Genomic DNA, 25537 nt, shown 5'->3' on the forward strand with positions numbered 1-25537 from the left:
CTCATGAATAAATGGATTAAAAATATATAGCTAGGATGTCTGTGGCAGTTTTCTAAGAGTTTGATATAAACCTAACTAACCTTTCTTAAAAATGCTATAAAAGTAACATAATGAAAGAAATTCTGTAAGTTTAATAATGATTTTCAACCACATAGTAGGTGATCAAATAAACATTCATTAAAATGAATCAAATTCTACTCCTAAAATCACTGATATGATAAGACAGTATTTCAACATTTTCTCCTTACCATAAAAATTTTGAAAAAGAATTAGAATTTGTTTTCCAATGGACTATGTTAAGTGAGCCCTTATACCTTTGAGTTAGAGTATTTGCAAACATATAATACATTTATCCTAAGTTTTCACAAACCTGTGGCACATCATTCTGTACACTGCAGATTATTTGTAGATTGTATTGAAGATTGTCTTTGGAATGTTTAAAGATTCATATACCATTCATGGCTACATGTTATCTTGCTGTTTGGTTTTTAACAGCTGTATGTTTATTTTTATTTATATTGTATCTATTTTTTTAGTATAAGGCACTGAACATAGAGCCCCAAGTGCACTATTATAGCTAAAATTGTTGTTTATAAGTGCCATTAAAAATAGAGTTGGCTGCCTGAGGGCCTTGCCCTCTGCTGCTACTGTGGTAGAGGCCTTGGACTGGGGAAACCTCAGTGTGCTGCCTGGGGACCCAGATCCTCTGCACCCTCCAGCACCACCATCTGGAGGGGCCTTGGTCTCTGGAGGCATCACTGAGCTGTCTGGGTGCCTGAGTCCTCTGACTCTGCCCTCTACCACCATCTCAGGAAAGAACCTGAATACCCAGAAACCTAGGGAGCTTTGAAAATGACAAAAAGAAGAAGCAAAATGCAATCTCAGCCAAACATCCCACCCAGAACAAGTCCAGGAAACAACATAGAAGAACATGGAAGTCACACACCTGGAATCTCTGAAATGATAGTAACTAAAGTAAAGAACCAACTATATCAAGCTATAGAGGAAATCAGATCAGAAATAATTGCTCAGGTAAAAAAAGAAATGACAACCACAATGAAAGAATTGCTCAGCATATCAAAAGAAGACAGATAAAAAAACAGAGGAGCACAAAAAAACGACAGAAACCTTGCATGAACAGTATAGAAAAGAATTAGAATGCCTGAAATAGATTCAAAGAGAAGTTCAGGACATTAAAAATTCCCCTGAAAGCTGGAAGAACTGCTTGAATGAAAAAGAAAATAGACTCTCAGACCTTGAATATAGCATTGCAGCTAATAATCATAAGAGAAAAGATGTCTGAAAAAAAAAAACAAAGGAACAGCAAATAATTGTTACAAGATGAGGCAAAGAAAAACAATATAAGACTGATAGGTGTTAATAAAAGTGCAGGAGGCCACGTGAATGACATGAAAAGATTACCTTCAGCAGTAATAGCAGAAAATTTCCCAAGCATGAGACTAGAACCTTATATACACTTATATGAGGCATATAGAACACTAATTAGCCAAAACCCAAATAAACCTTCACCCAGACATATGATAATCAAGATGCCAGGAACTGAGTAAAAGAACAGGATATTAAACACTGTTAGAGAAAATAAACAGATTACCTATTAAGGAATGCCTGTCAGAATTAAAGCAGACTTCTCAACACAGACCATTAAGTCAAGAAGAGCTTGGAGTGAAGTATTTCAGACCCAAAAAGGAAACAATTTCCACCCCAGATTGCTGTAACCAGCAAAGCTATCTTTCAAAATTGATGGAGAAATAAGATACATCCATTGCAAAGATCAACTGAAGAAATTCATGAGCACCAAACCAGTACTGAAAGATCTTCTACAAAAAGATAAAAATGATCACAATCTCAAGACCAGCAACAGAAAAGAATTACCAAGCAAGGTAAGCAGTTAAACAGAGGGGGAAAATACAGAACCAACAGTGGGAAAATAACATGACAAGGATAAGTCAATACATAACAGTAATAACCATTAATGTAAATGGCCTCAATTCGCCAATCAAAAGAAACAGATTGTCAGAGTGGATCAAGAAACAAAATCCAACAATATGCTGTATACAAGAAATGCATTTAACACAAAAGGAAATCCACAGATTGGAAGCCAAAGGATGGCATATAATACTCCATGTGATAGGAATCCAGATAAAAGCAGGTGTAGCTATTCTGTTTCAGACAAGGTGAACTTCAAATTGACAATGATCAAAAGACATAAAGAAGATCACTATATTCTTGTTAAGGGAAAAATGCAAAAGGAAGAGATAACAATCATAAATATATATGCACCAAATGTAGGAGCACCCAATTATAGAAGGCAAATTTTAAGACATGAAAAATCAAGCAAGTAATAACACAGTTGTAACAGGTGATTTTAACACCCCATTGTCAGAGATAGGTCAACTAGACAAAAAATCAGCAAAGAAATAACAGAACTAAACCAAATGTGTGAACAAATACACTTAGTAGACCTTCAAAGAGTATTCCACCCAACAGCATTAGACTGCACATTGCAAAAGGTCCATAAAATCATGGAAATTAAATAACACACTCCTGAATAACCACTGGGTTACAGAAGAAATTAAAGTAAAAAATAAACACTATTTACAATGAAATGAAAATGCAGACTAAAATTAGAATGAAGCCTACCACCATGCACCAAAATAAAGTCAAAAATGGCTTAAAGATCTAAATATTAAAACAGAAATACTAGATCTAATTGATGAGAAAATAGGTGGAACTCTTGAAGACATAGGGGTATGTAGAGTTCATGAACAAATACCAAACTACATGAGAAATATTTCAAAAAATCAACAACTGAGATTTCACCTGATTGAAAAATTTTTACACATCAAAAGCAATTTCCAACCTGGTGAACAGAAAACCCACAAACTGGGAAACATTTATAGCCAACTCTGCCTCAGACAAAGGACTCCTGTCTAGAACATATAGAGAATTTTTAAAAATCAGACCCCCAAAATTCAAAGACCCAATACAAAAATAGGCATCTGAGATGAATACACACTTCTCACATGAAGAAATACAAATGGCAAATAAATACATGATGCAAATGTTCAATGTCATTAGTCATTTGATAAATGCAAATTAAAACAACACTGAGATTCCACCTCATGCCAGAAAGAATGGCAATCATCAAGAAATCAATCCATAATGAATGGTGGAGGAACTGTGGGAAAAAAGAACTCTTCTCCACTCTTGGTGGGAATATAGACTGGTGCAACCACTGTGGAAATAAGTCTGGAGATTCCTCAGTGAACTAGGATTAGAGGTCCCATTCAACCCAGCTGGGTATTCATACCCTTCCTGGGTACTTTTCCAGAAGAACTGTAAATATAATACCATGGCAATATATATGTGAACTCATGCATATAGCAGCACAATTTGTAATAGCTAAATCTTGGAAACAACCCAAATGTCCATCATCTGAGAAGCAGATAAAAAAGATGTGGTGTTTTTATACAATGAAGTACTACTCAGCTATAAAGAAAGATAAATTAGGGCCATTGATATGTAAATGGTACAACTAGAGACCATACTTATTAGTGAAATAAGTCAGATTCACATGTGTAAATTTTGTATTTCCTCCCTACTCTAAGAACCTGAAACAGTAAATAAAATCTGAAAGGTACAATAGATATTGTGAAAGGGAAAAGAAACTGCTTAAATAGGAAGGAGCAATTGGTATGAAAGAGGGGAGAGGAAAAAGAAAGAAACAAGAAGGAAAAAAATATGTGTATGTATACACAGAATAGCTCTGATAATTGTACTACTAATATCCATTGGTTTATTAAAAGGAACTGAAAATGTGTAATTGTTTGATCAGTCTTGCATGCCCATATCTGGTTATATGTGAAATCATTTTGAAGATGATATTATGTAATAAACAACCATCGTTAATATCCTTTCACCATGTTTGAAATTCTGTGTCATTTTTATTGTTCTCTATGCTGTTTTGATTATGTACTTGTTTTTGGTATTTTGAGTTTTTTTAAATGAAAAATAAAATTTATATGTATATACAAGGATAGCTGGTATAGGTATACTGCTGATGTCTGTGGTTTATTGAAAGGAACATTCAATGCTTACAATTTTCTTTTTTCTTGACCAATTTTTTCACACTTGAATTTGGTAATCAGAATGACTGATCTGGAAACAACAATATGCAGTACAAGAACCATTGTTGAATTCCTACCATCTTGTATAGTGAAGTTCTGCATCATTTCCAATGTTTTGTTTATTTTATTACTTGATACTGTCTTTGGTTGTTTAATCAATCTTACATTCTTACATCTCGTGGACTCAGCAACTTCATTGAAGAGAGCAGTATGTAATGTAACAACCATTGTTAATTCCTATCATTTTGTTTTGAGGTCAGGTATCATTTTTGTGTGTGTCTGTTTGTGTTGTTTTGATTTTACCTTCATTGCTGTTTGGTTAGATTTTTTTTTAATTTTTAAAATAAAAAAAAATAACAGAGCTGGCAATGAGAATAGGAAATGTGTTGGGAAGAGTAGTTAAGAAAAGGGTAGCAGATTATACTTTCAAAACAGGAACAAACCATGTTTGGAGAGTAAAATGTCAAATAGATAACAAACTTTGAAAGGAACTGAAAGGAAGAATCAACTAATAAGGCAGACATGCTCAAGCTCCATCCTTGGCAAAGAGTCAATTTTGAGCAACTAGTGCTGGGCCATATCTGGAAACCGGGTTAGAAATACCGAGATTGTGTACAGTCTTTAGGACCAGTAGAAGAACTTTCATTTTCTTTGCGGGAAATGAAAACCACTGGAAGGCTTCAGCTGTGGAACAGTTTCTCTGACTTGTGTGCTATCAGAAATATAGGTTAGAATATTGAAAATAAACTGAAAGGGCATGGGTAGAAATAAGGAGACCAGTTATGAGTCAGGTTAATACTGTAAGACACAGATAATAAAATTTTAAATTATATACCGTGGAGTTAGGATTTAGAAATTGGGAATATTCTTGAAATAGAAGTAATTGTTTGGAGAGTAAATTATCTAAATATTATGTTCTCATCTTTCACACACATATTTGTGGCAAAATATTAGAAATATTAAATCAATAATTTTTTGAGTCAGATTAAATGGGATTTAAAATTTTTCAAATATATTATCATATTCACAATAAAATTATTCTTCTTATTTACTCCCTCCTAAAATATATATTAGTATAAAAACTAAAAGTAAAATATCTGCTTAATATTTAAATTGTCAGCCCTTGTCCAGCTGAGTACCTTTGAATTTCTCACCATTAGTTATAAATCCTTGACCTATAATTATATTCTCTCCTTTAAGATAATTTACAATATGTTTGCTAAGAGAATTTGCAATATGTCTTTAAATACATTATCAAATGCAATAATGAGACAAATTGGGAAAATAATTGCTTTCAAAACATGAAGCACAATCTTTGCCTTTACACTTCAGCAAGTTCCACTAACTGGTGGGCAATCTGTTCATTAAGGTCATTGTCTTGATTTATATTGACTCTGAGAGATGGTGCAGGAATTCTCATGGCCGGTTAATGCAGCTGAAATTAACAGATTGACTCTGCCGTGCCCTATTCATTTTCCATGAAGAGATTTAGTTAAAAGGTGCATAGCTTGTGATTCTTCATTTTGCAGGGATGAAAACTAGATCATCACCTAAATTTGATGCAATTTATCCTCACTTTAACTCATTGGCAATAATTAGTTCATTTTCTTCTTCGTAATAACTGTAAGTCTATAACCACTTAAACTATTTCAGTAAAAATAATCCAAAAATACCCTTGACAATTATGCACATATTGTAAGCAAGGAGTGGGGGAAGATTTCTCGTGTGTAGTCACAGTGCTAAGAGGCTCTGTGTTAGCACCAAATTCTCGTGAATAATTTTCATTCTACGTAATCTCATATCATTGAACCTAAAACGTGATTCATACAGCAGCACAAATATTTAAAAATTCCACTGAAATTATGAGTTGGAGCATGTTTAATTGGTTCATGATATATGCTAATTTTATTAGAAAACAACAGTTAAAGGCCATTGCTATGAAGCTAAGAGTACAGTGCAAGAAAGAAGATACGCTTATTTCCAATGTGACACTATGAGAACCCTTTGCTGGTCAAACTTCTGGCACAAATACAACTATATTCCCTTTCTCTGTTTCAAATATTGTCTGACTGTGTGATTTGCTTCAACCAAAAATATGAGCAAACTTATATGAGTCTCTTGTCAGTGGTTTTAGGAACAATTAGCCTCGCAACCTCCATTCTCTCCGAGAAGAGTAGATGTATGGACTCCCATGGAGGATTCTCAAGAGCCAGGGTCCCTGAATGGACAAAATAAACAAAATCTTACTTCAATGCATGTTGGAAAGTCTAGCCTGAGTGTAAGAGTCTGTACTGGGTTAATCCACTTGAGATTTTAGGTGGTTACACAGTAAGTTTATAGACACAGAAAGTGTCTGTATCAAATAATAAAGGCAGCAATAGGGGAATAGTCATACTGAGAAATGAAAACATGCTAAATCATCAAAAACAGGACAGTGAAATTAAAGGGTGTTTCAGACAAGTGTGGGTTATATTTAATAGATGTTTATACTATTTATGCACATATTTCTTTCTAATATATTTTTAAAGAAATGCTGCAAAACAAAGGTTTGGAAGTTGATTAAAGTTTTTCACTAAAATGTTATGGATATAAGCATTTTTTGTAAAACATGATATGTAGGGGGCTAACTCTTTATAAATAAATAAGAAATTTTATTTCAAATATATCAGTAGTTTGCAGAAAACATTAATGGTATCAAGGAACTTACTAGTGTTACTACTCAGCGAGTAACTGAACATTTTTACAATGCTTCCTAATAACACACCCTACTTCAAGTACTTGGCATGTTTTAAATATTTAATCCTCAAAAATGTTATCCTGTCTGGAGGGTAGTGGTGTTATTCTAATTTAAGATATGAAATTAAGGCAATCTCGGTATTCTTGCTCTAGAATCTGTACTTTTTAAAACTGTAATTCTGCTTTAGCAACTGTACTACTACTTGGTAGTGATTTACAGTTAAATTATTTGAATATCTCAAATAAAATAACTTGACTTTAAACGAATTCTAGGATTTTTCAAGAAGATGAAAGCAGATAAAGTGAAGTAACAAACAGAACATTATTAATCCTGCATTTAGTCCCTGTCTAAATTTACCTTTGTTGTAAAAAAACCAAGGTTGAAGGAAGAGGAATACACATTATGAATTTTTTGTCAATGCAGAAAGGGACCTGGTGGTCTCAAAGCAAAGACAATGACAAGTCTCTGGTTTTCACAACCCTAAAGAGTGAGAACAGTTAATTTAGATAACCGAAGTCTATAATTAGCTAATTAAAAGCAAGTCTGAGAATCCTACCAGGTTAAAGACAAGCTGTGATGCAGTGGTGTGCAGCTGAGAAAAAGCCACAATTGTATAAGGACATGTGAGCCACATGAACTCTGGTTTCAAGTCCACATCCTACCTCTTCACTGACTACTTTCCTTTGGCTGGCTGTGTGAATTTTAACAAGTTACTTAACCTCTTAAGCCACCCACACCTGATCTTCAGACTCCACACAATAATGCTACCTGAGGATCAATGTGGAATTAAGTGAGATAATAGTGGCAAAGTACTTGGATCATTTCCAGGCAGGTTAGCAGCTGTGAGAGGATTTAGGACAGTGTTTAAAAGGTGCTTGAGTATACAGCAGTTTTTAAATACTCATTCCAAGATGTACCACATTATAGATTTAGGTTGAGTTATGCAAGTTATTTGTGCTCTTAATTGAACGCTCAACATAATTTTACTACACTCTTCTACCAATCAACTAAGCAAATTTTAAAGAAATCACATCTAGTCTCCCTCTGTAACCTTCTTGTAAAAGTGCTGGTGTTTGCTAATAAGGAATTTAATTTATGTTAGCTTGCATTAAATTACTAACTAAAAAATTTTAAATTTTTACATACCAAACAAATTTAGTGAATCTCATTTGCACTGGATAACAATGGCACTGAAAATGCTATATATATAGTACATGCAAAAATGTAATTATATGTACAATTATAAATATGTATATATATCACTCATGTACATATATGAAAGGTGCATGGCCTAGAAAAATCTGGCAGAGTGAGAGCATTTTCAGAAAGTGTATGTGGCTTTTTATACACTTCACTCACAGTTTTCCTGAGTTTGCCAGCATTGTGGTTCCTAAAACTCAGCTATAACCTTATTAGGTAATTATGCATGTGTGACCATCTGCGAACAGCTCTCCTTGTCCAGTGGTCTTGAACTGCAGCCTGTCTCTGATCCTGTCATCTGCACAAGCTAATCTCACAGTTCTCTCCTCAGCACTCTCTCCCACTTGCACTGCACTGAGGAAATTAGTATGTACTATATGTAAATACTAGCATATCATACAATGTACTCACAGCCAAATAAACAAATGATCAATGTTAAGAAATAAGTCAGAAGTCACAATTTTGAATTTAGGCGAAACTCCTTAAAATGGAATTATCTCATCTCAATTAATATATTTGGAGATTTCAAAATTCCAAAGTATTCCAAGGATCCTGTTCTCTTGACTAACATGAGAAAACAGATATGTGTCAGTGTGGGTGTGGTTGTGTGTTATATCATTATTAAGACATAAATATAGTAATATTAAGTATTGCTCGTTCTCAAGGAGGGTCTTAAATTATCAGAGTACTTCCAAAGGGGCACTGTTTCTAAGAGCCCAGCACTTAGGAACAATACTGACTCTCTGGTGCTTACTTTTCCCTCATAGCAGACTTCTCCAAAGATCATCCATCTTGGACTCCTTATGCTGTAATGAGCTCACTAGGGAGAACTGAAATTTGCCTTCTTTCTTCCACTGTCTCTACTATTTTTCAACTTCACCATTAGTTTTCTAAATGAAGATTAAAGAAATAAAACCTAAATCCCGTGGCTTGCTGAAGTACTTGTTTTTGCGTAAAATGAAGGAATGAAAGCCAAGGAAAGTTGTGCTACCCACAGTCCCCTTGGTCGAGCAAGTCCTAGATCCCGAGGACACTATCCTCTATCCTGGTGTGCAGTCACATCCAAGATGTGAGCTTCGTAGGAACTATAAAGCCCATACAGTGAGAAAGCCATCTTCATGTCTGACTTATTTTCAAATCAAGTGTGCCAGTTATTACTGAAACCCCAAACATTTCTTCATGACTGGAATTACAAATATAGTGAGATATGTTAATAACTGTAAATATAAATTGCATCCTCCATAATGAGATAAGCATTGTAAAATGGGGAAGATATTGTTTTACTGATTTGTATTTTCTTACCTTTTTGAGAAAACCAACACCTTTCCCCAAAAGTTGCACCTTTTTCACTATTGAGAAAAGTCTCTGTAACCCAACACTGGAAACACATAATAAGCAAAAGTACAGAAATATACTCCATGACACTGCAGATAAAGTATGTCGGGGCAGTTTTCTTGGCCAGGAGCAGAAAGCAGCAAAGGAAGGAACAGGTGAAAACAATCCATGACTCACTGAAGAATTCTGACCTTACCTGCTGAATAACCAGGGACCCCACATCTGTGCTATCCTATGAATTAAAAATATACATTTTGCTTGTTCTTTCTCATTAGGTGGAAAGTGGTCAACAGAGAAAACACCTCATCCATCTCAATCTAATTCTATGAATATATATTAATAAAAAGGAAAGAAAAATATTTTAATGTACAAATAATAAAACTAATAACTGTGTATTTCACTATTTAGAAGTTATACTCATGAACTTTAATATATATTCAAATATGTCCTTAAACATTAACTGTTGTTATTGTGTAAGTGGGATTCAGCATGAACTTAATTGTTATTTCAAACCTTATCCAATTCTCCCAAGTCTAAAATTATGACAAATTTTAATACACATACTTCATTGATTGTTCATTTCTTTGATAGTACAATTTTTTAAAATCTGCTTAATTTATTTGGTTGATATTTTAATGTGCCATGCCCTCAGGAAACAGAATAAAAACAATTCTATGGATTTTGTGGGCAGATGAGATAAATAATTTATGATGTTATTCATAGTGAAATATGATATATACTGGTAATGAATCATTAAACTACAGCAGTTTATTTATTTTCTTAAAATTTACAGTCTTAGTATGCCTAGTATTTTTATTGGAGTTATCTTACAAAATGGGTATTATCTAACTATAAAGCATTGTGGTCAACTGTTTATTTGTGAAAAACTGGTAATAAATAGGATTGTAAATGTACCTCAGTGGTAATGAGCTTGGCTAACATGTGCTAGATATTCAGTTTGATCTCTAGGACTGCAAAATCTAACTAACTATGTAACTGATTTATTAAATAAGTCAAACAATGGTGAAATAAATAAACCTCAGTATACTGACATGGAAAAAAGAGACATATTGACTTAATTGCTTTAGAATTATTGCTTTATATTTAGAGACCTTTAACCCACAAACATATTTATATATTGTAGTAGAAACCTACTGAACATTTTGCTTTTAGAATACAATTCACATGCTACTTAAAAATATAACCCTAAATTTTCAGTTTTTTCTGACACTGTGTAGATTAGGTGGAATAAATAGAGGAAAAGCTGAGTTTCTTTCACACTACCTTGAGAAAAGCATAATTCTGTACAAATTCACACAAACACCACACACAGACACACACACACACACACACACACACACACACACTACAGAGTACATAATTAGAACTAGATTACTAAGACAGAAATAAAAGGTAAATTTGGGGGACACACTCCTCTTTCAGCTTCTCACTGGCACTCTCATTCTTTTTTCTGCATTTTCTTGCTCCTTTATGACTGTCAGTTCCTCATAAGAAATCAATATGCTTTTAACCAGATATACAGTGTGATTATGATGACAATCAGATCAATGTAAAGCATTTCATTCAGTGCCAAACATCCCTCTCTGCCGATTTCTGCAAATACATTACTGAAACGTATTAGTAACCTTACTTGAAGTCATTTTCACAATAAAATTGCTAAATTAGAGCAACACATTCCAAATGAGATTTGTTGATTGCTGTAAATCTGTAGGGGAGTTGCTCTTTACTTGACAAGAACAGAAACTTAAAGTTAGCTAGTATCCCTGAAAGTGGTACTTAAATTTAAATAGAAACAGGCAGTTTGAAATCAGAGATCGGAACTCAAAACCTCTAGCTCCTTAAGGACATTTGTCTGCTCCTGTAAAAATATAAAAAATTAGTGTTTTGGAAGAATGTATTTTTAGGAGTACATGAGTACTATGATATTTACAACTGAATAATTGCAAACCACATTCTGCCCTTTAAGGAGGCAGAATTTAGTCAGGAATAGTGCTGAAAACCTCAGATCTCCTTATTTGAATCCAGTAAAGCCATTTTTCCTCCCTTCGGGAGAGAGCTGTCAATTTCTTCTTACAGTGATGAAAAGCAAGTGCTTTTAATTAGGAAAGGCTTTTGAAATTTTACACCACTGCACATTTGCAATATAGTAATATTTTACTATGACTATATTTATATTTACATCACACAATTACATGATGACAAAAGAAAAAGTAAACCTTAGCTCACTACATAACAACAAAGTTATTCGTTATAAAAATGTGGTAGACAGGGAAGTAACTAGAGACTCTGAAGTTATGACCGTGGTTCTTTACAGAGTTTTACATTACTAATGATGGACAGAGGATATAATTACCAGCCATGAAGCCTGATGTGAACATTTTGTAGAAGAATTTTTTGGAGTATGAATGTTATAATGATTCTGTATATAGAACTAAATAAACTTGTCTTTTAAAATTATTTTAAATGTTACAATCAAACCTTTTTGCTTATCTGTAGAAATGCTAAAATATTTAATATGATATGGTACTAGAAGAAATATTTATCTAGAGATCTGGAACACACAATTTCATTTCTGTTAAATGAAATCTCTTAATTTTTCAAATGTTTTACTTTTTAAAATGTTATAAAATATAAGTAGAAAATTTCTTTCATATTAGATTTACTTTAATATTCTGTGATATTATTCTCTTTCTACAGCAGTTTACTAACTGTATTCAGTAAGAATCGAGGAAGATTAAACATAGTGTCATCAGGTTATAAATATCTCATGATTTAACTTTTATTAATTTCTTTTAAAATTCAATAACAAAAATTAAGGTATTTGTGGGTATGAAATAAATTTTAATTACTCTTGCTGAAATTGTAAAAATTCGTGGTGTGAGTCTGAACAGCTCATGGAATAGATACCTATCTATTGATGTGAAAGATGGTCTTTGGGCCAAATATCTTTATACAGTGACACCTTGGTTCATGAACTCACTTGTCTCCATGATTCTGATCCCAACAGGACTGGATGAGAATCGAATCAAGTTTACTCATAAGTTCAGCATTGACCCTCACCACTGAATTTGATTTGGTTCTCATCCAACTCAGTTTCTGAGCATGTTTTCCCACACAGGCTGAATGGGGAAAAAAAAAAATCTCTAGTTCAATTTATTATTCTTGTGGCTAAAAATGAACATTTTGTATTTAAAAGTTGCATCGATGACACCTCCTTAACTAAAAGGATCTTTTATCTTTATAATTACTGTGCCGAGTCTAATTACTAAATTCTGATACACCTTACTTTCTAATATCCATTACTGTCAATTTTTCACAATTTTTAAATTATCAAAACTAAAAGGAGCAAAGGATTAATCCATACCTCATTATGTTACAAATGGACTGAAGATGAAATTTTGCAATTAAGCTGACTTTACCCAATGAAAACTCTCAGGTGGGAAATGGTAACTTAATAAACACATCTGTAAGCTCAAACCCAGGCCACTGCCACTTGCCAGGTGCCACTTAATGAACGCCTAATTTATAAAAGTAATCGTGAAACTCCTCAGTTCTTTTGAGAAACTGGCTTCCAATAAACTACTCCACTATAGATTACAGTTCTCTTTATGAACTTTGCTAAATGTTTGCTTAGCCAGTCATAGAATGCTTTTATCTGACAGTCAAATGTTAATCTAAAGCCATACTACCAGAAAAAAATCTAGATTATTTATCAAATTACAAGCAATTGAAGATCAATCATTTCAAATAAGAAGTCAAACACAAACGAGAGCATGATTTATAATCATATTATCAAACCACCTTTGTAAAATAAGGATTTTCAAGAATTAAATATATCCATCCATTCTCCTTTCAAAAAATCATTCACACCATATTTCTAAGACAAAGCAAAACCATATTTCAAGTATTACTTTCTTTTACCAATAACACAGTTTATGCAGTATGCTCTTCTAATCTCCCTCTAAAATATTCTCCTTCTGTTTGTTCGGTAATTGCAACTTACCTGACTATTTTGTGCACCTATCACATTGAGTCTTTATTTAGGTAGCCACATTCTTAACACAGAAACTATTTAACAGAATCAACAGTATGGAAGTACCTGTGGGTATTTCTTTCAATCCTACCATCCATTTCAGGAGAAATATCTTGTTTTGTAAGTAATAGTCTGAAAGGGGAACCTTTCTATTAAACTTGTTAAATCATCATTTTTCAAATCCTCATTATGGAAAGATGAAAATAGACATATTAAGTTATTGATAGTCTCTCAGATATTGAGAATATCAATGATAATGTACGTATGGTGACTAACAAGCAAGTGTGGTATCCATTCCACTTTCTTTTCTACAAGAGAATTATAAAAGTTTTTGCCTCCCTTAACTCATAGGCTATTATGTCTATCCATCCAAAGATATTTGGAAACTAGAATGTACTTTACAGATGAATTAATTTATAATCTTTTAAAGTGGTGCAATGCAGGACTGCTAATGATGAAGAAGGGAACAAATATTTTGAACAAAGAATACATTCTTTGAACATAGTGGTTCTACATACTGGGATGTGTCTTCTCCCTGTCTATCATCTATCTTGTTTCTCTCAACTTCAAAGTCTTTTGGGAGTCAAGACCATTTTCTTCATCTCTTAAAATATCCACTAAATTATAGTATTTGTTAGTTTTGTTGAAATTTAATAGTATACAATTTGCTTTAATATATCTAGAGTAAATTATTACATTTTATTGAATTCATAATAGATTATTATGCATGATTAATATTACTCTGAGCTCACAGTATTTGGTGAACATCACAAAAATGATCAACAATTCCACTTTCTATTAGTAATGTAAAGTGAAGATAAGGTAAAAGTATTTTTCAAAAACATTGATTTTCACTAGTAAATACTTTAAAATAGCTTGAGATATTAGGACTAAATAATCTTGTTTACCTATTCTATAGTGTATAATCAATTATTTTATACAGCAATATTAATCTCTTTTATTTGAAAACTTTGTAGAAGTGGTGCATAAAAAAATCACTGTGTTGTATCTATTTTGATCAATATTAGATTGCTTAAATTTACATGTTACTTAGAGGCTGACCTTAATCAGAAGTTCTGGACATTCTGCTAAAAAAATGGTTGGAGATTCCACTGGTTCTACATTTGCAAATTTTCCTGCACTTAAGGAATTTATTGTGCTGAGAATATTTTGGAAATGATAGTAAAACTACAGCAAAATTGTGGAGAAGTGATTTCCATTAAGAGATTTATTTTCTCTTTCTTACTTTTGAATTTTAATTCTTATTTGTACATGCTTGCAATACCTAATGATCACACTCATCATGGGGAGTATATACATGTACATAACATGTTATTTTTTTATCCCAGCCAGGCATGGTGGAGCGTGCCTGTAATCCCAGCACTGTGGAGGCTGAGGCAGAAGCACTGCTGGAGTTAGAGACCAGCCTGGGCTACAAAGTGAGTTTAAGTTCAGCCTGAACTACATCGTGACACCTTGTCTCAAAAAGACAAAAAAAAAATTTCATCCCTTTCTTTCCCCCTCCTTTCACCTCACCTAATTTAAATACATCAAAATTTTCTTCTAGTAACATAAACTTGGTTTGTACTCATGAAATAGTCCTAGAGAGGACAATAAATGCAGAGGTAGGCAAATTATGCACCTATAATGTGACAAAAAGAACCAATAAACTACTGGTAGAATGAAGTTATCATAAAATAGATCATTATATCTTTCAGGTTTATGATGCATTCAGTACAAATTTGTGTGTTCTTTTACTTCATTCTTCAAATTGCTTTCATTGGACAATTAAAAACAGAGAAACTACTGTTGAGCTCACAAGCTCTGTTCTAAGGGATGAATGGTGTGTATAAGCAGACAGCTAATACGAACCGTATTTCTCCCAAGTAAGAATAAGAGTTTGCCATGGGAAAAAGTTGAGACAATCACAGAGGTAATATAGAAACCATTAGAACATATGCCAAGAACTTTCTATTTGTAACCTACACCACAGGAGAGAAGGGAAAAATATAGTGGAGAACATGGATCAAAAATTTACAGTTCTATAGTATTTTAGAAGGTTCTCAAACTGGGAAATAGTAACTGAGAGAAAAGGTAAGCCAGGCTGTGTTTATTTATTTTTATGCTTTAAGTGTGCTTTTTAAAAATTATTTATGGCATCTCATAGTTTGCTTTGCATATTCTGTTTCTTTCTGGCATAGCAGATGAGTAGTAGTATTTACCTAGTAAATTAGTTTTATAGAATGGGCAATGAATAGACCCTAAAAATCATCATGTTTCATGTTTGTATTGATCACCATTTGCTTACCAGAGGTGCACTGTGTTTTGTTTTCTAAGTGGGCTAATGGAAATAAAGCCACCAGTGAACTAAAAACACAAACTTGTCACCATATAGTGGTTTACCTCAATTTGTGAAAACACAATTATCAAGATCTATGGGAGAAATAGCTTTAAGTTACAAAGAGCAAAAAACAGGTATGGTCATAATTACTCATGAATGACTAAAGTATTTTGACTGAGAAGCCTCTAATTTATAAATAACAGATTAAAATATGCAAATATTAAAAATTATTAAAAGACCCAGATGAAAGTTTTCAAATTATCAACATAAGTGTTGAATGTAACATTTCAATTTCCAATAAAACAAATTTCAATGTGTTTTGAATCATATATGCAATTAAATAAATGTCTAATATGCCTATATTCAAAGTCTTACTATTTAGAGCAAAAGTAGAAGACTAAGCTTCACTTAGACTGCATGATGTAATCCCAGTTACTCAAGAGATTAATGCAAGATGATACAAGGACAAAGACTGTAAATTCAAGGCCTGTGTGGGCAACTAGAATCCATGTCTCAAAACAGAATTTAAAGAGATGTAGCTTAGAATGCTCTGAGTTTAATCCCTGATGCAGCAAAAAAAAGGAAAAAAAACCTAGTAAACAAACTTGAGTAGAAGGGCGAATTTAAGTTAATTAAATAAAATGTTACTAATTGTGTTTATGTTATTAATCTGACATGACAAAAATGAATGCTGTACAATACATTGGTATTATGTCTACTTCCTGGAATGCTATCCTCTGACTGATTATAGGAAGGACTTTGAATAAAAATGTATGTTTATAAAACTATTAGCATAAAACACCAGTCTTATCTGAACTAACTCCTGAATAAGTATGCTATCTATGAACTCTCACAAATTTAGAGAGGAGGATTAATGTACTGCATTTATATGCATTTCTTAATGCCTAAATTAAACATCTCCACTCTCATTTTTCCCATTTAAAGCAGATCACAGTATATTTTGATATCTGGTTCATGGCTATCACATAATACAGGGATAATATAACTGCAAGGCATCAACAAAATATTCCTATATAAAGTATTAAAGTGTTAAGACTTTTTTTAACACTTTGGCTGTTTCTCCAGTTAGTAATTAGCATTGGGTGATATAAGGCAAAGGTGTGTATTCATTTGTACACTAGCTTTGTAAAAAGCACATTGTTTGCCATGTTCTAGTCAAATTATATTAAGAAAGAAACCACAACATACTGTATTTGAGAAAAGCAGAAGTGTGAAATGTGTACCTGGTGAAGGGATTTCTTAATTGATCTGGAGGGAAAACCCTAGTGCTGGCATTTGTTTTCGGAAGCTATTCATGTAATAAGGCTGTGTATACTAATCAAAAATCACTCCTACGAAGAGGGCTCAAGATGTGAAAAGTAGGAGCCTAAGCAGACAATTTCTAATGTGTGTTCAACAGGAATCAAACTATTATTCAAATACGATGTAAATATTTTAAAACTTAAGAAATATATTAGGAAAGAAAGAAAATTAATATGGTGTACATATTTCTATTAGTATACAACTTCCAAAGTACAGGAAATGAAATGAAGAAAATACAGCAAAAGAAATACAGATAAATACAAATGCCAGGCAGTCAAGAGACAGCAGGAAAAAGTAATTAGAAACATTTCCTCCAAATTAATGTTTATTGTCTTAGTGAGAATCATGGTGTGTTCTTTTATTTTGGCTGTAGTGAAAGGGAACACCATTTCCAGGGAGAATAAAGGTGAGATGTCCCATTTGCCAGACCCTCTGTTGAGTTACCTATAAATAATCTTCCCTAGTCCAATTCTTTGATTCTTTTAATCAGTACATCTTTGCAGTACACAACGAATGTACGCATGGTGAAGACTTGGTACAAAGACATAGCTCATGCATCTCTCTCCTTCGCTAAATCCCGTACCCTTTTGCAGAAGGTCTTTGTCCCCATTTGTTCCTTATTGTCTAAACATTATTTTTCTCTTTAAAGATGTCCTGACCACAAGCCAGGTCTCAAGGCCACCACTGCAGAACAAATCACTTGAGGGTTCATAATTTGCTATGTCAACAAGAAAGTGAACATACACTGCAACAAATGAAAAGAAAGCTAGGGTTGGAATCGAACACTAATGAGGGAGATCATGTCTGCTGGTATATTTTCATATACCAATGAATAGTTTCCTGAATAAAAAACTGAGGAAGGAGATTGTATGGGAGATGGACTGTACGTAATTCCTGTTCATCCAGTAAATAAATAAATAAATGCAGATATTATTAAACTGTTCTCCTCACAAAGCTGCTTTCATTCTGTAGATTTTTTTTCCTACTATAACTTCATGGTGAATTATTAGATTAGCCTTACCACATTCAGTTACATGCCTTGAAACCCTTTGGGAACTACTAACAAATCTGATTCACAAGAAAATTGGAAGAGGAACTCAGTGGTACATGTTTATGATCTACATGGTTCTATCTTCACAATGTCCTTTGACTTCTGGCAAGTTACTTAGTTTTTTTGAATAGTCTAAGAACTCTTAAGCAGAAATTAAACTCACTGTACTTTATCATCTACTGTTTCGCATTACTAAACTTGTAAGTGATACTAAACTGGAAATATATTGAGGACCATCATTAAGTATTAGGGCTACCTGGATGTATCTAGATAATTCCACATATCTAGCTTTGTATAGTATTGGCTATAACATTGAGAGCCTTTTTGTTTTCCCACTGAACTTGCCTGCCTCGAATTTTCATTTCATCACACCCTCTTCATAGTTCACTAGGCTCCCTGCTCTCCTTGGCCTCCTTCTGTACCTCAAACACCCCACTTTTGATCTGGTGTGTTTATACATACTGGCCATTCGGATGCTGTTTCCTCATAGCCTTCTTTGGCCGGGCTCCCTGTCTCTCTCTTTTTTTTTTTTTTTTAGTTTTATGTTTATGCTATTTTAGATGCAGAATTATTTATAACTTCTGATAATTATCTTTTCTTCACAGATACACTTGGCTTTTACTCATGTTTCAGGATCAGTAAATAAAATTATGAAATAAAAAATTGAGTATTTTCATATAACTCATGTTTCTGGGACAGCTGAACTCCCACAAAGTATCTTATGTACTGTCCAAAGATCTAGAATTTTGTTCTAGTCTTGCTATTTGAGTTCTATGGGAAGCTTAGACAGATTTTATAATTAAATGCCCATTTATATTCTTTATTCATTAGAAAAATATAAGTGCTCTGGGATCAGTAATGTTGAAATGTCAACTTCATTGGATTAAGAAAGGCATATGAGGGGGCTGGGGATTTAGCTCAGCGGCAAAAGCGCCTGCCTGGCAAGCAGAAGGTCGTGAGTTCCATTCCCGGTACTGGAGAAAAACCAAAACCAAAAAAAAAAAAAAAAAAAAGAAAGGCGTATGAGTAAAGCACATTGCAGGGGTGTTCCTGCATTGGCCATGGCCAAATGGAAATGCCATCTGTTGGACATGCTTCTATGTTGCTGTTCACCTGCTCTGCATTCTCTCTGCCATGAACTAAGCAGCTTTGTTTCACTATTCACTTTTACCATGATATTCCTGTGTTGGAGCCAACTATGTACTAAACCCACCAGACCTGTGAGCTAAATTAAATCTGTCCTCCTTAAATTGTGAGTGTTGTGTATGATCTTCAGCAATTGGAAAGCTAATATATGCTGTTCAATGGGATTTTTTTTTTTTACAATAATGCAAATGTTCTGTATCTCTACTGTACCACTGTAATTACTAGACATATAAGTCCTAAAGACTGGAAGTGGGTTTAGTGTGATTAGAAAATAAAATTTTAGTTACACTCAAATTTGGTTAATTAAAGATGTAGCTAGTGGACACTATATTACACATTGAAAATATAGTTATTACCTCCTCATATTTTTGGAAAAAGTCTAACACATAATGAATAGTTATGATTGTATAAGCATTAAATAAGTTTTTTAAAACAAATATATTTAATAGGCATAACGTTCCAAGAAATATGTATGACCTAAATCAATCCTTAGAAGTTATCTAGAGCACAGGAATAAGTCTGACTTATATGAAAACTAAGTATAAAATTAATTACAAAAATCAGCTTGAAGACAAAAATAGAAGCCATGATCTAGGAATTTCATTCTTAAGGAATATTTAAATGAAAAAAAAACATGATTCAGTTTTCTCTAAGAAAAATTATATAGTTTTGAATTCATCGAATTCAGGACTTAATCGGGTTTTTTTGTAAAATGAAAAAGATTTGAACAAGATACAGTATATGAAAATGTCCTTTTAGGTCTTTCTAAAACTAGGAAGCTCAGAATTCCCCTTCTCTTCTAGCTGTTTCTCTATCCAAAACATAGAGAACCAATCATTTGTATGACATCATTCTTCATCTATGCAACCACACATTAAAAACTCCATATATTCTTACAAAAGATTTTACTATAAGCCGGTAGTTTTGTAATTTAAGATGGCATTGTAAATCCATAACTCTAATAAGGCTGACCTAGTTTCTATAATTAAAACATCCCTCAGTAGGACTAGTTCATGGAAATATATTAACAGTCAGTGGAAGCTTAAAAGGTAAAATATATCATAGTACATGCATTTTCTACACATTGAAAACATAAAAGCTGACTTTAGCTTGTTTGCTAAGGTTTAAAAATGGACTTACCAAGCTGAATGCCAATATTAAGATAATTTTCAAAAAGTTACAAAATGTTAACAATGCATATCATTTATAGCTTGTCATATATCTACTGAAATTATCCTTAAAAATAATACTCCCTGAATTTTATTACATAATGAAATCCTGATATTCCTGACAGATACTATCCATATAACAGGCAATCCCTGCACATACATTGTATAATTTGCATAATAAAATTAGTTTTTCAACTCAATATAACTGCTTTTCCTCTATGTAAGTAAAAGGAAATTAAAGGAATAACTGTCAGCAGGATGATTCTACCACCTCAAAACAACAATAAGCAGGAAAGAGAATAAATAGAGTAAACACAAGTGTTATATATTTTGTGCTCATTGTCTTTGTTTTAGAAATAATATGTTTGGCATAATATACAACAATATTTCATTACATTTTATATATTTTAAGCTTAAGGAAAGGTTAAAGCAATAAAAACAATTGTATTACTATTTTAAATTTTAAACTGTGTGTGTAAACTATAATCAATATATAAATAATCTTAATTAAATGAAAATCACAACATATTATGAAATACCAAGCTAAAACAAAAAAGGAGTATTTTTTTAAATAACACACACTATTTTGTAAAGGAACTGTTCTCATAAATTATCAATTTTAAACATCGACTACTGAACTCTCTGAGTTCTGACTATTTAATATTGAATTTATGACTTTAAAATATACTTTGTTGTCCTTTTATTTATTTTAGTTAAGAGATGGTCTCAAGGTGCATCCATTTATCTAGAAATATCTCCAGCTTTATTTTGCTTAGTGTCAGGTTTCATCCCTGCAAGTGGATGTAAGATTGCAGCACTAGTGTAGATGCCTGTATAGAACATGACAGTACAAGTAGATCCTAAATAAAGATTCAGGTGAAACAATAGGACAATATTTTAATTAAAAACTAAGTAATATCCACAATGTTTTTACCTATTACAGTTCCCAGGGGAAAAAAACAAAAACAAAAACAAACAAACAAAAAAAAACATTGTTATATACAAATCTTGTGAAAGGTAGAGAAATACAAATACATATAAAGTTCATAGTATTAAAATGTATTTTAGGAATAAGGTACCCTATTTTCTTAAGCACTAGCTATGGTATTGTACCCATGGTGCTACAGGTGTACATATAAACTAATCACTTTTCCCCTGAAATATCTAGAAAACACAGGACTATAGATGGAAGATACTATAAATATCACTTTTAAAATAGTAAGATTGGGGCTGGGGATGTAGCTCAGTGGCATAAGCGCCTGCCTGGCAAGCGCAAGGGCCTGACTTCAATCACCGGTACTGCAAAGAAAAAAAAAAGAAAGAAATAATAAGAATGGAATATTTCTTATGAATTATTTTCTTGTTTTATAAAGTTTTAAATTGAAGTATAATTCCTATAATACATTTATTGTTATTTATTATGACTGGAGCTAAATTAATGAGGGAAGATTTTATATTTCATGGTTTTGGCCCAGAATATCTATCTATCTATTTATCTATCTATCTATCTATCTATCTATCCATCCATCTATCTTTGTCTCTATTATTGAATCAATATATACACATAGTTCAAGTAGTAATATTCTGTCTATATATTCATACGTTCTTAAAATTTATGGAAAAATTCAGCTTCAAAACCTGAACTAATTTTCTAATTTTCTTCCTTTTCCAAATGTAATAGTTAATATATTATCTCTACATATAATACATTTCTCATATAATCTTTATTTGCTTAACCAAATTAAGTGCCAAACTAATTATGGAAGGGAGGATTTTTATATCAGAAAAACCCATATGCAGACTCAATTGAAAATTTCAGTCCTTGAAAATCCAATACATTGGTTAAAGTTTTTAAAAATTAAACCTACTGCCTATGCCCAAGCTATCATATAATCAAATAATAAATCAATATTTTATGAAAAATAAGAAGTTTACAAAAGAAGACTCTACTACCCCTTTCTGATTATTCTGTTTTGGGTGAGATACCTTATTGGGGCTCAACTGAGTGGTAGTGTGCTTTTGCTAATCACATGTGGGTCTTCAGAGACAGAGAGAGGGAGCAGGGAAAACAGACCAGGGTGGATTTATTTTTCTTTTTTTTTTTATTTCAAAGAAAGTAGTACATGAGACACAAACAAACAAAAAAATAGAACAGTACCAGCATACCAGTATCAGAAACATACACAAATCAAAGCAAGAACGTTCAAAAAATTGTCCTAGACCTTTAAGAAAATTCTCTGCTGAGGAATTTCATAAATACAACTACTTTAAAAAATGCTGAAGTCACAACTATCAACTCAATATATTTTTCTTTGCTCATTTTAAATTTGCTAAATTTTAAACTATGAAATTTTAGCAGACAATAGTCCTATCACAACCACAAAATGTCTATGTAGGTAAAGTGACTCAAACATTCCCAAACATCTAAATTCAAGGATATACCCCTTTCCTCCAAAACTTTTTTTTTTTATTTTTCCTTTGTTACATCCATTAGGGTGTCAACTCTGTGTATATGGAAAAAATACAAGCATAGAATGAGTCAGATTTGATAACAGAGTTGAACCACAGGCATTTTCCTTGATTTAATATGTTTCTCGGGAACTTGAAGAGTCTTAATAAGCTCATTGAATAAGATAGCCTTAATGTTTCCCCTGCTTGATTAGATTTCAGACAGGCTTCATGCTGACTCTGGGCTCTGACCTCCCCTTTCTTAGAGCTGTTTTATTTTAAGCAGGTAATTGCAAGCTCTTTCACGGCTCCTTTGAGATATCTAGACATCTTTTAAAAATCCTCTTGCTAGTTTGCAAAGAAGGAATGTCTTTCAGATGGAACTTGGAACCAGTCTTTGAAATGTAATAATTGACAAAGACATTGACCCTTTCTCTGAACCTCTCTGGAAAGGTAGGCGTCTAACTTACATGGGCTTCAGTTGGTAAACTAATGGTGTAAATATTGGGATAGTCTAATTACACAAAAAATATGGACTAATTCAATGGGCTCAACATGGAAACATTTCTCTACTAACATCTTCCAGTACTTTGCTCATAGTTTCTCACAGGCCATCCTTAAAAGTTCTCACACCCTTTATTTCCACAGAGTAGCACAGCTAGATGTTATGAGACACAATTTACCCCAGGAAAACTTAAATAAAAATACATTTTTTATAGATAAATTTTATCAACACAAATCAAAGAGAAAAATATGGACTCTAAAGACACTCACTGGTAATTGTTGCCAGGAAATACCTTTTAAATAATCAGGATCAGGATCTTCTTAATTTCATTTTAGTAGGGAAGTCCCCATGAAGGAACTGACAACGATAATCAATCCAAAGAATTCAATGTCAGTTAACTCAAAGAGTAACTTCTATTTTTTATGTTAGGATGAAAAAAAAGCATATGTAGGGGCTGGGGATTTAGCTCAGCGGCAAAGCACCTGCCTGGCAAGTGCAAGGTCGTGAGTTCAGTTCCCGGTACCGGAGAAAAACCAAAAAAAAAAAAAAAAAAGCATATGAATCATAATTAATTTCTATGAAAATATCCAGGTTACTCTCATAAACACTTATTGATTATCACAGGGGTTGCAGTCAGTGCCAAGACATTCAGCTGACATGAGATGACATAAGGCATGCCTCTCATTGCTGAACTATATCCTTATGAGTTAGGTATACACAAAAAGGTAATAATGTCTAGTGCGGTAAAAGGAAGTATTACATATGCATGAGCAGGAAAGGGAACCCACTCAGCTTAATCCAAGGATTAATGGAGGCCTTCCACAGAGGGCTCATTCCTAAATGTTCCTAGTTAAATATGAATGTCAGACAATGGAAATAGAAAGTATTTAAACATGACACCAAACTATTTCCCTTAATGTCTAGATGGTATTTACAAGTGGGATTAGGTAAGGGTTAAAAAACTAGGGAAAGCTGGTGTGTTTATGAAAACTGCAGTAGACAAAACCAGTTCTTGGGATATAGATCTAAATTCTTGATCTTCCCTTCCCTTCTTTTTTTCTTCTCCTCCTTTCTTCTACTCCTTCCTTCTTCTCCTTTCCACTATGCCTTTTCTCTTCCCTTCCTCCCACCCATCCTGGTCTCCTTAGGTTGAGCAGATTTCCACTGCCATGCCTTTTTACCATGCCGCTTTTACCTTGGAGCCAGCTAACTGGGGACTGAGTCCACGGAAATCATGAGCCAGCATCAAACTGTTCTCCTTTCAACTCCAAGTGTGCAGTATTTTTCCCAGTATACAATGTTGGGAGAGGATTTGAAAATAAAAGTCAGAAAAAAAGTACAGATTGATCATATGAATTTAGGAGTCATCAAAGCCTTTCTTGTTTCATGAGCAGAATTAGGAAAAAGAAGCAATAACATGGATGGAAAATAATGAATGTGAGGAGGAATTGTGGGAAACCTCCACATGAGTGACAGACAGATTAGGCATCCACAGGTGAAAGTTACATAGAGCAAATTGGAACACAAGTGCCAGACAATGATGACTTTTTGAAAGCTGTGCCCTGTGAACAATATACAATAGGCCCACTGAGTTGAAGAAATGTTCGGACTGGGTATGAAAATATTGAGTCACTGTTGAACTCTATTTTAAATGTCTCACTAGGATCTTGATTACAACAAATTTAAGTGGGTGGGTACTCCCAGTGAAACAGATTGGAGATACTATGTACAGCTAACTTTTATATGGTTAAAAAAGGCATTTTATTTGGGGAAAAATAAAGGAAATGAAGATAGTTCCTTAGAGGCTAGAGTATGGGGTCAAAGTAAATGAAACGGAGGAGGCACTAATGGAGTAAAGTGGCTCCTGAGAAGAAAAGGGATGGGATCGAATGCAAATGTAAAAGATCACCTTTGCCCAAGGAAGGAAGTACCTCGCCTTCTGTGATGGAGATAAGGAAGGGAAAACAAATTGGAGATAGACAAAGATGTCAGTATATTTGAAATAGGGTAGATGAAAACGAAATTATTTTTTGCCGAATGCCATTAATTATATGTTTCATATATGTGATATATGTGAATG

Source organism: Chinchilla lanigera, unplaced genomic scaffold (genome assembly GCF_000276665.1).
Source record: "Chinchilla lanigera isolate Chin_1 unplaced genomic scaffold, ChiLan1.0 scaffold00006, whole genome shotgun sequence".
NCBI classification, from domain to species: domain Eukaryota; kingdom Metazoa; phylum Chordata; class Mammalia; order Rodentia; family Chinchillidae; genus Chinchilla; species Chinchilla lanigera.